This window comes from Colobus angolensis, unplaced genomic scaffold (assembly GCF_000951035.1).
Source record: "Colobus angolensis palliatus isolate OR3802 unplaced genomic scaffold, Cang.pa_1.0 Scaffold26, whole genome shotgun sequence".
In the NCBI taxonomy this organism is placed as follows: domain Eukaryota; kingdom Metazoa; phylum Chordata; class Mammalia; order Primates; family Cercopithecidae; genus Colobus; species Colobus angolensis.
The window spans coordinates 8,285,685-8,299,308 of NW_012115821.1; the positions used below are offsets into that span (position 1 = coordinate 8,285,685).

Below are 13,624 nucleotides of genomic sequence, written 5' to 3' on the forward strand. Positions count from 1 at the left end.
CCCTTGGCCTCCCAGCCCGCTTCCGGGAACCTCTCGGCCTCCCCCGGCCGCTTCGCCCGAGCGCTTCGGCCTTCCAGACTTCTCCCCGAAGCCTCGGGCCTCCCCAGCTGCTTCCCTGAGTCGTTCCTCTCGCCAGAGGCCGAGCGCCCCTTGGAGCCCCTCGGCCTCCCCCGCCTGCTCTCCCGAAGGCAGCGCAGGGCTGTAGGGTGTGCCGGGAGCGTGGTCGGTGGGCTGGGAACACACGTGGGTGGCCGAGACGGCTAGAAGCGGTGCAAGGGCGGGTGGGACCCGAGGGAGTCCGGGTTTGTTTAGGGGCGCGGTGAGGGCCCAGAAGCCGCGAATGGTGGGCGGTGGTGCCGGGCTTGGGGCTGGGGGCCTGGAAGGTTTGTGGAGGACTAGGAGGGAGTGGGAGCTCCAGGGATGGGGCGGGAGTTTCGGGACTCGTCTACAAGGGGTGTCAGGATACGGAGCGTGACACCTGGAGGGGTCCTGGGGCATACTGGGAAGAACTCACAGACAATGGAGTCGATGGCAATGAGGCCTTGAACTGCGAGTGGATTGTGGGTGAGAAGAAGGAGCAGGGAATTATTTATAAAAGGAATACAGAGGGATGAGGTATCCGGAAGGTAATCAGGAAGCGTACCTGGGAGATTTACGAGGGTAAGGAAGAGCCAGTATAGTGATGAGAAACCATCTAGGGTAGATGAGGAGGATAGAAGATGTGTATGTGTGTGTCGGGGAGGGTATTTGTCAGCTGGAATGGATTTAGAGGAGCAAAGACTGGATTTGTGGACTGTCTAGGAGATGGTCTATGGAGTGAGAGCAGAAATAAGGTGACACTTTGGGGAAAGGGGAAGGGGCATGATTGGCAACTGGAGGGAGAACCTACAAGTTATCTGATTAGGGAGGAAGGAGGTCCTTTGATATCTGGGAAGGGGAGATCTAGGGCTCTTGGGTGTTTTCCAGGAGAGGGTGACCAGTAACTAAATGCCTGTGGAGAGGCCACTTCTGAAGAGTTGAAGACCACCAGGGTCTCCACATTAAAGGGCCTGGCCATGGGAAGAACAGTGATAGGCCCAAATTTGCAGACTGATAAAGAGTAGTGGAGGTCGAAGACTTCTAAAGACCCAGGAACTTCATGTGGAATTTCAGCTTTGCTTCATTCCAGTTTCATTTATTTAGTGGACATTTATCCTTCCTGGACTAGGCTTTGGGATTACAACCCAGAACCAACAAGCAAGAACTTTTCCCTCTCCAAAATTTCCGTCGGAAGGGAAAGAAACATTGACTAATGAGTTTTAAGAGTGACAGATATTACCACAAGGAAGTACAAGGTTGGTAACTGTAGGAACATGTAACAAAGATTATTTACCCAATCAGTGGAAATGAGAAAGCTTCCCCAAAAAAGATAATCCCATTTTTGAAGAATAAATAGATATTGGACTGGTGTTCTGGGTTGGTAGCCACTTGTACAAAGGCCCCAAGATGTTGGAAGAACTCAAAGTTGACAGTTATTGCTAGAATTTAGAAAGTTATGAGCCAGAGATTTCTAAGGGCAATGGGAAGCCATTAAAAGTTTTAACATTGGTGTTGTGCTAATCAGATTGGCATTAACACACACACATGGCCAGGCACAGTGGCTCACGCCTGTAATCCCAGCGCTTTGGGAGGCCAAGGCAGGTGGACCTCTTGAGCTCAGAAGTTCAAGACCAGCCTGGGCAACATAATGAGACCCCATGTCTACAAATACAAAAAAATTGGTCTGGCACAGTGGCACACACCTGTGGTCCCAGAACTTGGGAGGCTGAGAAGAGAGAATCACTTGAGCCTGGGAGGTCGAGGCTGAAGTGAACCATGATCGCATCAGTGCACTCCAGTCTGGGTGACAGAGTGAGACCCTGTCTCAAAAAAAAAAAAACAAAAACACATACACACTGTCTCTGTTATGTGCAGAATGATTAGAGGAAGAGAAAATGAGCTAAGTTTCCTTACCACTTACTAACGTTTACATGGTGCTGTCAGGTAATATTCTAACTGTTGTCCCCATTTTACAGATGAAACAGACACAGGTTAGCTTGCCCAAGGTCGCACAGATAGTAAGTCATAGAGGGTCAAAGGCAGGGAGACCACCTGAGGAGTTCCCGCTCTTCACTATTATGCCTCCTGTGTCTCCTACTTCTGCAGTGGCCCTGGTGAGAGACAATGAGGACTGACCAAGAGGGAATGCAGAGAAGAGGACAGGTGGGAGGGAAATTTGTGAGGTAGAATGTCAGAACTTCGGGTATTGAATGAATGGGGGGAGAAGGTTTAGGATGATCCCAGGTTTTTTACTTCACTGGGTGCCTGTTAGCACTACTTTTCTATTTATTGAGATAGAGATGTCCAAAGGAGCAATAGGCTTTGTCAGATGGGAGATAGGGACAGAAGATGAGTTCTGAAGTACTGACTGCAATAGAGTGCCCCGTCACATCCTTAGCGTCCACAGGAATCTCTACCCTGCCACTTACAGACTGTCTCAGCTTTGGTCTCTGAATGGAGATAATAATAAAATCTATGTCAGCGGATTGTTTTGAGGATTAAACACAAAAAGTTGTAAAGGGCTTTGCATTGAGTCCAACACATAATAATTAATGTTCAGTAAATATTATTAAATGTCAGAGTAGTTTTACTAATCTGTCTTCCACTTTCCTTTGATGTGGACTGTGCCTTCTCTCTTAATCTGCACAGGTTGCCTTTTCATGCCTTTTCTATCAGGTGACACTCCACTTGTTCCTCAAGACCCAACTCAAAAATCCCCTCTTTTCTTTGCTAGAAGTAGTTGACCTTCTGCCTATTGGCCATATTATTTTATGCATATTTCTGCTGTCACCCTTAATACTTTATTTATATGCCTTATGCTAGAAAAGATTTAAGGCAGTTCACCATAATGAGAAAATGTAAAAATTAAACGGATTAGAAAACAAGACAAAAAGAACACTGAGATTAGGAAAAATAAAGGGAAGTCAGAAGTGGGGTGATCCTCAAAATGCAGAGAATAAAGTCTAGTACATTAATTAACCAAGCTGTAAGTGACCTGTTTCTCTAATAGGCCATGCTGAGAGGCAGTACCTCATCTACTCTGTGATCTAGTGTTCATGAAAGAAGGCAATCTTAGATGCCCAGGAAAAGCACTTTTTTTTTTCTGATTTGAACTAGAGGAAAAGTTTATCATTGAGGTCCTTATAAATGAAAGCCAGTGTCATATCCTTAACCTCTTTTCAGCACTGAAGATCCTAGAGCCGTTTTGTAGCACATCCCTTGCTAGGTAAAAGAAGGCTAAATCACAATTTAGAAAGACATTCTAAAGCCAGTAGAGGCTGGGTGTGGTAGCTCACACCTGTAATCAATCTTAGCACTTTGGGAGGCTAAGACAGGAGGCTCACTTGAGCACAGGAGTTTGCAACCAGCCTAAGCAACACAGCGAGGCCTCATCTCTACTAAAAAATTTTTCAAATTAGCCAGGCGTGTGTGGTGGTGTGCACCTGTGTCTCAGCTACTCGTCTCTACTAAAAATTTTTAAAAATTAGCCAGGTGGAGTGGCACACACCTGTAGGTAGTCCCAGCTACTCAGGAGGCTGAGGCGGGAGGGTCACTTTAGCCCAGGAGTTTGAGATTGCAACCAGCCGTGATTGCACCACTGCACTCCAGCCTGTCAACAGCACTAGATCCTGTCTAAAAATAAATAAAACCAATGAACAATGTGGTTTAGGTGGGTAGTGGGTAGCTCTGCTAATCTGGCTTGATTCAAAGCAAGGTTTTTTGATTGAATATCTAGACCATAGAGGAAAGACAAACTACAACTTCTTCAGACAATCCTCTATAAACATGGTTTTTATCAGCTCAGCTTTTGAAAAAATCAAGCTGAAATGAGTGATATGTGTCATCAGTCAGCAAGTATTTATTGCATACCTTGTAGGCACAATGCAAAGTCCTGGCTACTTTGCAGTAAACTAGACAGGTGGGCCCTGGCCCCTGCTTTGGGGAAAGAAGCCGTAGTGTGCAATTAAATAAGTAAATAAGATAATTTCTGAAAAAGAATGTAATTAAGTTCTGAGAATGAACTTGATGGAATGAGGACAGAGAGTAATGGGGGAGGGCAGTGAGACCTGACAGGTTCAACCACATGAAGAGCCCAGGAAAGTATTCCAGATAGAGACAACAACTAGTGCAAAGACCTGAGGTGAAAACAAGCTCTGCACCCTTTGGAGGAAATAAGGAAAGCCACTGGGCTGGATCTAGGGACAGGACTGCATCCAGGTGGGCCAAGAGGAGTATGATGCAAAAGGAGGAAAAGGAGCTCAGGAGGAGCCTTGCAGGATTTGGAAAGGAGACTGAATTGTCCTGTGTGGGCATTTACAAAAGATTGGAGGATTGTAAGCAGGAGAGTTAGTGATCCAATTCATCTTTTAGATCATTCTGAGTTGCATAAAAAATGGATTCTAGAAAGGCAAGAACGAAAACAGGGAGCCCAATGCAAAGTATTCCAGATGAGAGAAATATGGGCTTCGATTAGAGCGAGGTTAGCGTGGAAGATTGAAGTGGATGCTCTTGAAATCTCATTCATCCTCCTGGAAAGCTCTTGGAGGAGTACCAGTAACTGTTCATGGAGCTTACATGAGAGCCAGTGTCTGTTACAAATTTGAGGTGTCTGTATCACTGTGCCTTCATATAATCCATTCCTCTGGGTCTGCATATCCAATTGGATTGGGAGCTCTTGAAGAAGCAGCCCTTTATTTCCTGCTCTTGGTTTGAGGAACTGTCCTGCTTTAGAGTAGCTATAGCTACTAGACTGGATATTTTCACCACTACTGTCATGTTATAAGTGAAAAAGTAGAGGTCTTTGGAAGTTAGTGACTTACAGTCACACTGCTAGTTTGTGACAAATCCATTTTCTCCCCTTGTTGCCAACTCTAGCATTTTGGCTAACTGAAAAACACTTTAGATGTTGTCACTGTTAATTTAAACTGATGTTGTCACTGTTAAACTATGTTAACTGTTTGTATTTTGTATGTGTTAATTTAAAGGATGCTAAATATTGTTAGTACCCTGATAGAAATCATTTCAGAAGCACTTCTTGCTTTACAGAGAACATTAAGTAGATATATTGATATGCCAGAGCAACAGATGAGAGATGGAGAAAGGCTTTGGGGTGGATTGTGGCTCTACCTTCCATTTAATAGAGCTTGCTGGTTTTGACGGTAGCTTTTTTTTTTTTTTAACTTAGAAAAGTGTAATGCATGAATATATACTTGTTGCGATTTGAAATAATGGTTTTTAATATGCCTACGAACAATATGACAGCATAATGGAGCTGCACTATGACTTTCTAATAATGTAATTGTATATATTTTTCTGTGAATACAGAGGTGAGAGAACTCATCTGTGAAAGGAAGATAATAGTACACACTGTAGAGTTGTTTCAAGGATGAAACATGGTAATATATGTAAAGCACTTTGAAGTTGAGTGACCATTTAATTTATTGTGTAAACCAGAACACTTTTCACAGTGAAAAGAAACAAATAGGATGTGTGGTCACCAACTAGGATTGTATAAATGCTATGCAAGTGTTTGCTGCTTCTGTTATTCCTATTTTCAGTTGCTGATCCAATGTTAATTAAACATTTGTGGGCACAGGGTTCATTTGTTTTGGTTTTTTTTTTTTCATTAGTGCCATTGGATTTGCCCACTTTGTTGCATCTTCTGTGGCCCCAACACAGGGATAACTGCTGCAGTTCAACTATGAAATGGTGTTTCTTTAGCCAAGATAATTGGTTTTTCAAAGCAAGATTGACATTTCACCTTGATTTTATTAGCACTATACTCTAAACATTTAAACAGAGAAAAGACAAAGGACCTCAACATGATGTTTTGCATTTCTTTTCCTTTTAAAATTTTAAATGTAATTTTGGTGTAAGTAATTTCCCTTGGCATCAGCAATTTATGTAGACTGGTCAGAAGTATCTTAGGAGAGGTTAATATCTACATGGAGGAATCAGACCATCTTATTGTTCTTCCACCCAGCTTGTATGTGTCTTCTTAATATTGTTGACCTTAAAAATTGTTTTAATGATTTTGAGCTTTTTGAAAGGAGGGACCAGGTGTTATTTTGCCATAAGGAATATAACACAATGGGCTAATATATGTGATTTATCTTAATTACATGAGCTGTGGTGGTCTAACGATAAATCTTACGGGAATCTCCATGAACATTGTTTTTACATGGCCTTAGTCTCTCTTCTTGTTCATTTAAAATAGGTCAAGTCAAGCCAGTTTTCTTTTTTGTTGTTAACATGTCATAGCTTTATTCAGTAACAGAGTAGAATTTTTAATACAGAGAAAATGAAGTACTTGAGAATAAGTTTACCACCCAGTTAACTACTGTTACTACTTCAGAAAAAAAGTACTACATGTCAGTAAATTCAAGAAGAAATGCACAATATGAAAAATGAAGACCTTCCCCTCTTTACCTTCCATAATAATTCCTCTCCCAGAATGATTTTTAATGCCTCTAAAAGGTAAAAGTGCCTTCTCTAGAGCCTGACTCCTGAGTTTGTGTTCCATTTGTATTCCTTACTTCCTGTGACATTTAATTTTTGGCCAGGTGTTTTTTTATTGGTAAAATAGGGATAAGAATATCTATAATGCAGCCAGGCACGGTGGCTCACACCTGTAATCCCAGCACTTTGGTAGGCCGAGATGGGCGGATCACAAGGTCAGGAGATTGAGACCATCCTGGCTAACACGGTGAAACCCCGTCTCTACTAAAAATACAAAAAAAATTAGCCGGACGTGGTGGTGGGCACCTGTAGTCCCAGCTACTCAGGAGGCTGAGGCAGTAGAATGGTGTGAACCCGGGAGGCGGAGCTTGCAGTGAACTGAGATGGCATCACTGCACTCCAGCCTGGGCGACAGACTATGTCTCAAAAAAAAAATATATATATATATATATGTATGTGTATATATATATATATAATGCTGTTGTGTAGATTAAGTGTGTTTATATATGAAAAGCATCTAAAACAGTCCTTAGCATATTTACGTGTTATGTATCTGTTGGCTAGTATACCAGTAGGTATATAGGCTTGAAAATTTTATAGTCATTTACACACTGGTCTGTATTCAACTTCTGTGTACCTGTAAAAGTTTTTTAAAATGATGTAGTAGGTGCATATATTTATGGGGTACATGAGATGTTTTGATACATACATACAATGCAAAATAATCCCAGCAGGGTAGATAGGATATCCATTATCTTCAAGTATTTATCATTTGTTATAGACATTCTGGTTATGCTTTTTTAGTTGGTATAAAATGTACATTATTGTTGATGGTAACCATCCAATTGTGCTATCAAATGCTAGATCCTATTCACTCTAACTGTATTTTTGTACCCATTAAGCATCCCTGCTCCTCCCCTGCCACCAAACACCCCACGGCTCTTCCCAGCCTCTCATAACCATCTCTACTGTCTACCTCCATGAGTTCAATTGTTTTAATTTTTAGCTTATCATGGAGCTCTTTTGAATATAAATCTACCTTATTCTTTTATATCAGTGTATATAGTCTATTAATTTTTTAGATAGATCCTCTATTGGCATTTAGTTTGTTTTCGGTTTTTTACTGTTCCAAACAGTGTTACAATGGAGATATTTGCATAGATATATTCGTGTACTTGTGGGAATAATTTCTAAAAGATAAGTCAAAAGGTAGATGTGTCTTTGATTTTGGTATATCTTGCTGTAGTGCCTTAGTAGCTAGTTGTTTTCCCCCACTATAATCCTGTCTGAAATTGTTATCCCTTCCTGTGGCTTTCAGTTTGGCACCTACAGAACTTTTTGCCAAACTGCATTTAGAAAGGAAATGCTAATCCTCACTGGTAGATCACAGGATTACTAGTTCACAAAGGCAGGTGAGATTGCAGCCCTCCCTCAAAGGGAGCCACATTTGACCTGTAATTTAGCCTTAGCAGGGAGTTACATAACCGTGATGCTATTGCCATTGGTTGTCAAGCCTTGACCTGTCTCTGAAATTGTTTTGTAATCAAGGTTTTAATGGCAAATACAGGGAAAGAACAATTATGAATTTTGAAAGGAATATTAGTCTGGATTTACGAGAAACTCCCTTTTATGATAAAATGAGAGCATAGCTAAAATGGCTGTGTCATCTGACCAGAGGCCTGGAAATCTAGAATTGCTCTAGTAACTGTAAAGCAGTCATTTCTTCCTGCCTTTATGCTTATGAAAAATAGAGTTTTAAGATCTAACTTCTTGAAAGGACTTTTTGAGGCTTATTTGGTGTCTTGAGTAATTTTATATTTCTTCTGGGTATGTGTTGGCATATATGTATCCCATTTTGCAAGTGAATATTTACATTTCAGCATAAATGTGTCATTACTGATTGTAAACTGATTTTGAAAGACAGATATTTTGTATGTGCAATTATGGTACAATGTATAACCAAATCCAGTAGGAAGTCATAAGCTCTAGAATTGTGATAATAGTCTACTGTTAAACCAATCCTGTTTTTTATGTCTTCAGTGGTTAACATTTAGGCATATTGGATATGAGGCATTTTGATGAGCAAATATGAATCTCATGCCCCTGCCTCATAGACAGTATACACTAGACAATGTGTGGTCATATTACTTACTAATTAATATGAGAAGTTAATTGCTGCCTCCTTTTCTTGACTCAGATTCACACTCCACAGTCTTTCCAGGAGCTGGATGGATGGTATTATCCAGCCATCGTCCTACAACCCTAAAGCCAGGTGGAAAACCACCATCCTCACAGCAGGTGTCAAGTATTTTGGTTTAGAAACTCCTTCCAGATGATGTTGATCCTCATAGTAAAGAAAGTAATTATGACAACTAAGGAGTGATGTTGATAACATCAATAAAATAACAAAAATAAAATCTGCTAAGCCATCTTTGCTGTTTTTACAGGATAGACCAAAGCCCAGCAGAATTACTAATGTAAGCATTCAGATTGCTTACAGAGGGTTTCAAGCATGATAATTTGTGAAGTCAATATGTATAGTAAACAAAACATGTTTTAAGTGTGTTCAGTATGGAGCTAATTGATAAAATGTCATTAAAAATAATAATGCTCATGCCATTTGTGTTAGTAACTATCAGCAGCAGTCCATCTCTAAATTTAAAAAGAACAGTGGCTATTCTCAAACTGGAAGCTTACCTTTTTGTTTTATTTTGTTTCTGTTGGAGCTGTGCTCTGCACTTTGTACATGTTATTTCAGTAATTCTTGTCCACAGAGTTTTCTAGGCAGCAACTGTCTGTGCACAATTTAAGCTAGAAACACCATGACCTTCCCAGTAAGTTTGAGACAGAAGCAAATTTGTAAGGAACCCTAACTGGGCAAAACTTCATATGCATAAATGCCAAATATATATCTACATAGATATATCTATAGATAAATCTTCAACATTTACTCTGACTTTTATAGGATGATACAAGTTGTGGATTAAATTTAATATAAAGATAAGGATAACATATTTTTTGTTTTCCTACTATAGACACATTGTGCTCCTTTGTATACTTTTATTTCCTTTAAGTTTCCCAATATTTCTACAAAGTAGATAGTTTTATTCCCATTTTACAGATGAAGTCGAATGCTGGTCTTATGTGAATATACACACATGCACACACAGTAAACACTGAGTAGACTAACCAAAACATTGGCTCCAGTTTTTTGTTGTTGTTGTTTTTTTTCTGGCCCAGGTAGTTGACTGTGAGATGTGCTTAGACTAAAGAGGGATAGGGCTGAGTGGGAGGAGGGCCTGTGAATGCCTGGACAGGGGATTCCCTATGCTGCCAGAACTAGGGGTGCCACACTACTACTTGTGCCACCCCAGTGTTGGCATTGGCCCCTGTTCTTTCCTAACCAAGTCGTCTGCTCAGCCCTAACCTGCCTTCTAGGACCTGTGATTCTTTTTTTTTTTTTTTTTTTTTTCTGTTTTGAGATGGAGTCTCATTCTGCCACATGGGCTAGAGTGCAGTGGTGAGATGTAGGCTCACTGCAAACTCTGCCTCTGGGGTTCAAGCAATTCTCCTGTCTCAGCCTCCTGAGTAGCTGGGATTACAGGCACACGCCACCACGCCCAGCTAATGTTTGTATTTTTAGGAGAGACAGGGCTTCAACATGTTGTCCACGCTGGTCTCGAACTCCTGACCTCAAATGATCTGCCCACCTTGGCCTCTCAAAGTGCTGGGATTACAGGCATGAGCTACCGTGCCAAGCCAGGACCTGTGATTCTAATCTCTCCTTTTTAGTTCAGGCCATGTTAGCTCCTAACTGTATATGCTTTGGTAGCCTCCTAACTAGCCTCCCTGCCTCTGGGCTTTTCCCAGTTACAATCCATTTTGTACATCCTCCTAAAAATTCTGTCCCATGAATCTTTAGCAACTCCCATTTTCCTACCAGCAAGGTGTACAAGTATAGTATTTACTGGTGCAGACTCCCAAAATCTGACCCCCAACTGCCTAATATATCTTTGGGTCTTGCTATTTGTCTTCACTCATCCAGGCTCCCTAGTGTTCTAACACACTCATGCCCCAGATTCAGCCTTTCATTCCCCACCCAGCCTCTGCTAGAGCACAGCTTTCTTCCTGCCTGGGGTGAGAAGAAGGAAAGGATTTCAGCTTTCTTTTTTAACAACAGCTAACAGGTCTTGAGTACTCATATGGCTCAAAATTCAAATAATATAAGAAGATAATCTCCAATCTTCCAATCTGTTCCCCATCCACCCCACTTATACTGCCTTCTCTCTTGGTGTAGCCCCTTATATTAGTTTTTTGTATATCCTTCCAGGGTATATATACTGCTCAGCACTGCACTAGTAGGGACTCCTTGTGCCCATTTGACACGTCTCGGTCTGGGCTTCTAGGCTGTCCATAACATCCTTTGAAATCTAGGTGGATCTCTTGGAATGTCAGAGAACAACTTGCACTCTGCATGCCTGCAGAGTTAGCATCATGTAGATGCTGCCAAGTTTTATGGCTGTATCTTCCCAAGTAGTGGGTCAAGTTGCACTTGGGCCTTCTTGAACCACGGCTGGGGTGGCTGAGGAGCACTGTGCTGGAATGCAGGGAACAGAGACCCAAGGTAGCTCTGGGCAGCAAACCTATGGAGGGCACCCTAGGTCAGTCCTCCAAAACCATTCTGCCCTCCTAGAGTTCTGGGCCTGGGTGTGTGGTGGGAGGGACAGCCTTGAAGTTTATTTTTCAGTTTAAAGATCTCATTTGGCTTTATTCTTGAGTCTAGAATTGGTCCACACATCATTCCATAAAATGGAATAAGTGTTCCAATAAGCTGAGCAGTAGAGGCTAGCTTTGTATACAGAGAAGGGCTAAAGAAAGTAGAAGCACAGAAAAGACAGCATATTAGTCATTTCAAAGCTACTCTTCTTGTAAGGTGGGGACAGAGAGGCCAACAACAGAAAAATAACTGATTAGTTAACATGAGGTTATTTCAGCCTACCTTTTTTGTAGAGAAGCAAGGACTGAAGTAGAAGGAACTTCATTATTATGCCCACTGAAGATTTAAACTGGCCTCTTTGGGAATTTAGCTGTTATCCTTCTCTTCTGATCTCTTAGAACGTTGGGTAACAACTTAGTCTAGGTTTGGAGGCATGAAACTTTAGCATGGGTAACTCCATTTTGAGTTTTAGTCTGGTCCATTGGGACATAGTACAAGAACTTAGTCAAAACAGTGGCCTCCTGTAATTTTCTTTGACAGTTTGCCCTTTTGGTTAGGTTGTTATGTAGGTGAGAGTGTAATCAAAACTTAGGTCATGAGTACTACTCAGTTTCCATCATTTTGAGTTTGTAGTCTCAGCATGTGTTTATAGCTTATCGTGTCCTCCCCATTATTATAAGTTTGTTTGAGTTTTTGTTGTTCCAGTTAGAGACATACCATTTGATGTTTGACAGATGGCTCTCTGGAAACATTTAAAGCTTTTTGAGAAGATACAGTACACCAGGGAGACTACTGTTGTGATTAGCAGGTGGTAAATATGAAGAGGTTGGAGCTTTCTCCTTAGCCAGGATCCCCATGAGCCAAACCAACTAAAATCAAATAGCTAGATGAGGAGTCTACATGTTTTAACAAAGTAATCTGCTCTACAATACCCAATGTATTTATGTGCAACAAGAAATATCAGTTGCACAGATTGATCCCTGTTTAATTAGTTGGTAATATAGCCTCCCATGACTATCTTAAATTAAAGCAGAGGTCAGGTGCAGTGGGCTCATGCCTGTAATCCCAACACTTTGGGAGTGTGAGGGAGGTGAATTGCTGAGGTCAGGAGTTTGAGACCACCCTAACCAACATAGTGAAACCCCATTTCTACTAAAATACAAAATTTAGCTAAGCGTGGTGGCAGGCGCCTGTAATTCCAGCTACTAGGGAGGCTGAGGCAAGGGAATTGCTTGAACCCAGGAGACGGAGGTTGCCGTAAGCCAAGATTGTGCCACTATACTCCAGGCTAGGCAACAGAGCGAGACTCACCTCAAAAATAAAATAAAATAAAAATAAATTGCACAGATTGCTCCTTGTTTAGTTGGTAATCTAGTATCCCATGACTATCTTAAATTAAAGCAGAGGCCAGGCGTTGTGGCTCATGCCTGTAATCCCAGCACTTTGGGAGGCCAAGGTGGGTGGATCATTTGAGGTCAGGAGTTTGAGACCAGCCTGGCCAACATGGTGAAACCCTGTCTCTCTTAAAAATAAAAACAAAATCAGCTGGGTGTCGTGGTACGTGCCTATAATCCCAGCTACTTGGGAGGCTGAGGTAGGGGCATTGCTTGAACCTGGGAGGCAGAGGTTGCGGTGAGCCAAGATCACACCACTGCACTCTAGCTTGGGCAATGGGAGTGAGACTCCATCTCTAAATAAATAAATTAATTAATTAAATAAATAATAAATGAATAAAAGCCGGCAGTCCCAAGTTACCTCTAGGAAGTACTGATTGTGAAATTGTATAGCATTATCCTGTCAAGGTAAAGAAGTAGGCATAAGTAAGGAATAATTAAGAGGAGTAAGAGTCTTATGATGGGGAGTCTTACTCCAATGGTCTTGGGAAAAGTTGTCCACAACATGAAGTCAACAACTTCTCATCCTGATTTGGAGTTTGATTGTCTCTGATGTGACATCAGGCATTCTGGTGAATTCTTTATGTGGCATATGTATCAGGTATGAGACATCTCCCCTGAAATTTACATCGAGTTGTCCAGCTTTAGCTTATAGGGCTTGAGAAACAGCCGTTTTTGTTATTTGAGAGTCTTAGCCAGATATTAGAGAAAACTAGAAGAATTCAGAATCCAGTCTAGTCTACTAGTAAAAAAAAGGAGAAAAAGAAAAAAGAAAGCAAAAACAATGAGCCAGGCTACAATCTAATAACAAGGCCACTATAACTTTTTTTAACGTAATTTTTTCCTCTACATTCACCCTCATTTCTACAAAAGATAATTGCAGACCAATTTGTCTGATTATGAAAGTGCAGCAAGAATAACTACATAGCCATCTTTTAAATTTGCTTTGCTGCGAACTTTGACAAGGAATCTCAGA

At 41.3% G+C, this 13,624-nt stretch overlaps 1 protein-coding gene across 1 annotated transcript in view; it reads left to right on the forward strand.

Moving 5' to 3' along the window:
• Positions 1-13,624, forward strand: part of THOC7 (THO complex 7 homolog (Drosophila)) — a 29,892-nt gene continuing 16,268 nt past the window's right edge. Inside the window, exon 1 of the mRNA XM_011947190.1 lies at positions 1-206. The gene's annotated coding sequence lies outside the window, so the exon portion shown is untranslated. The remainder of the gene's footprint in view (positions 207-13,624) is intronic.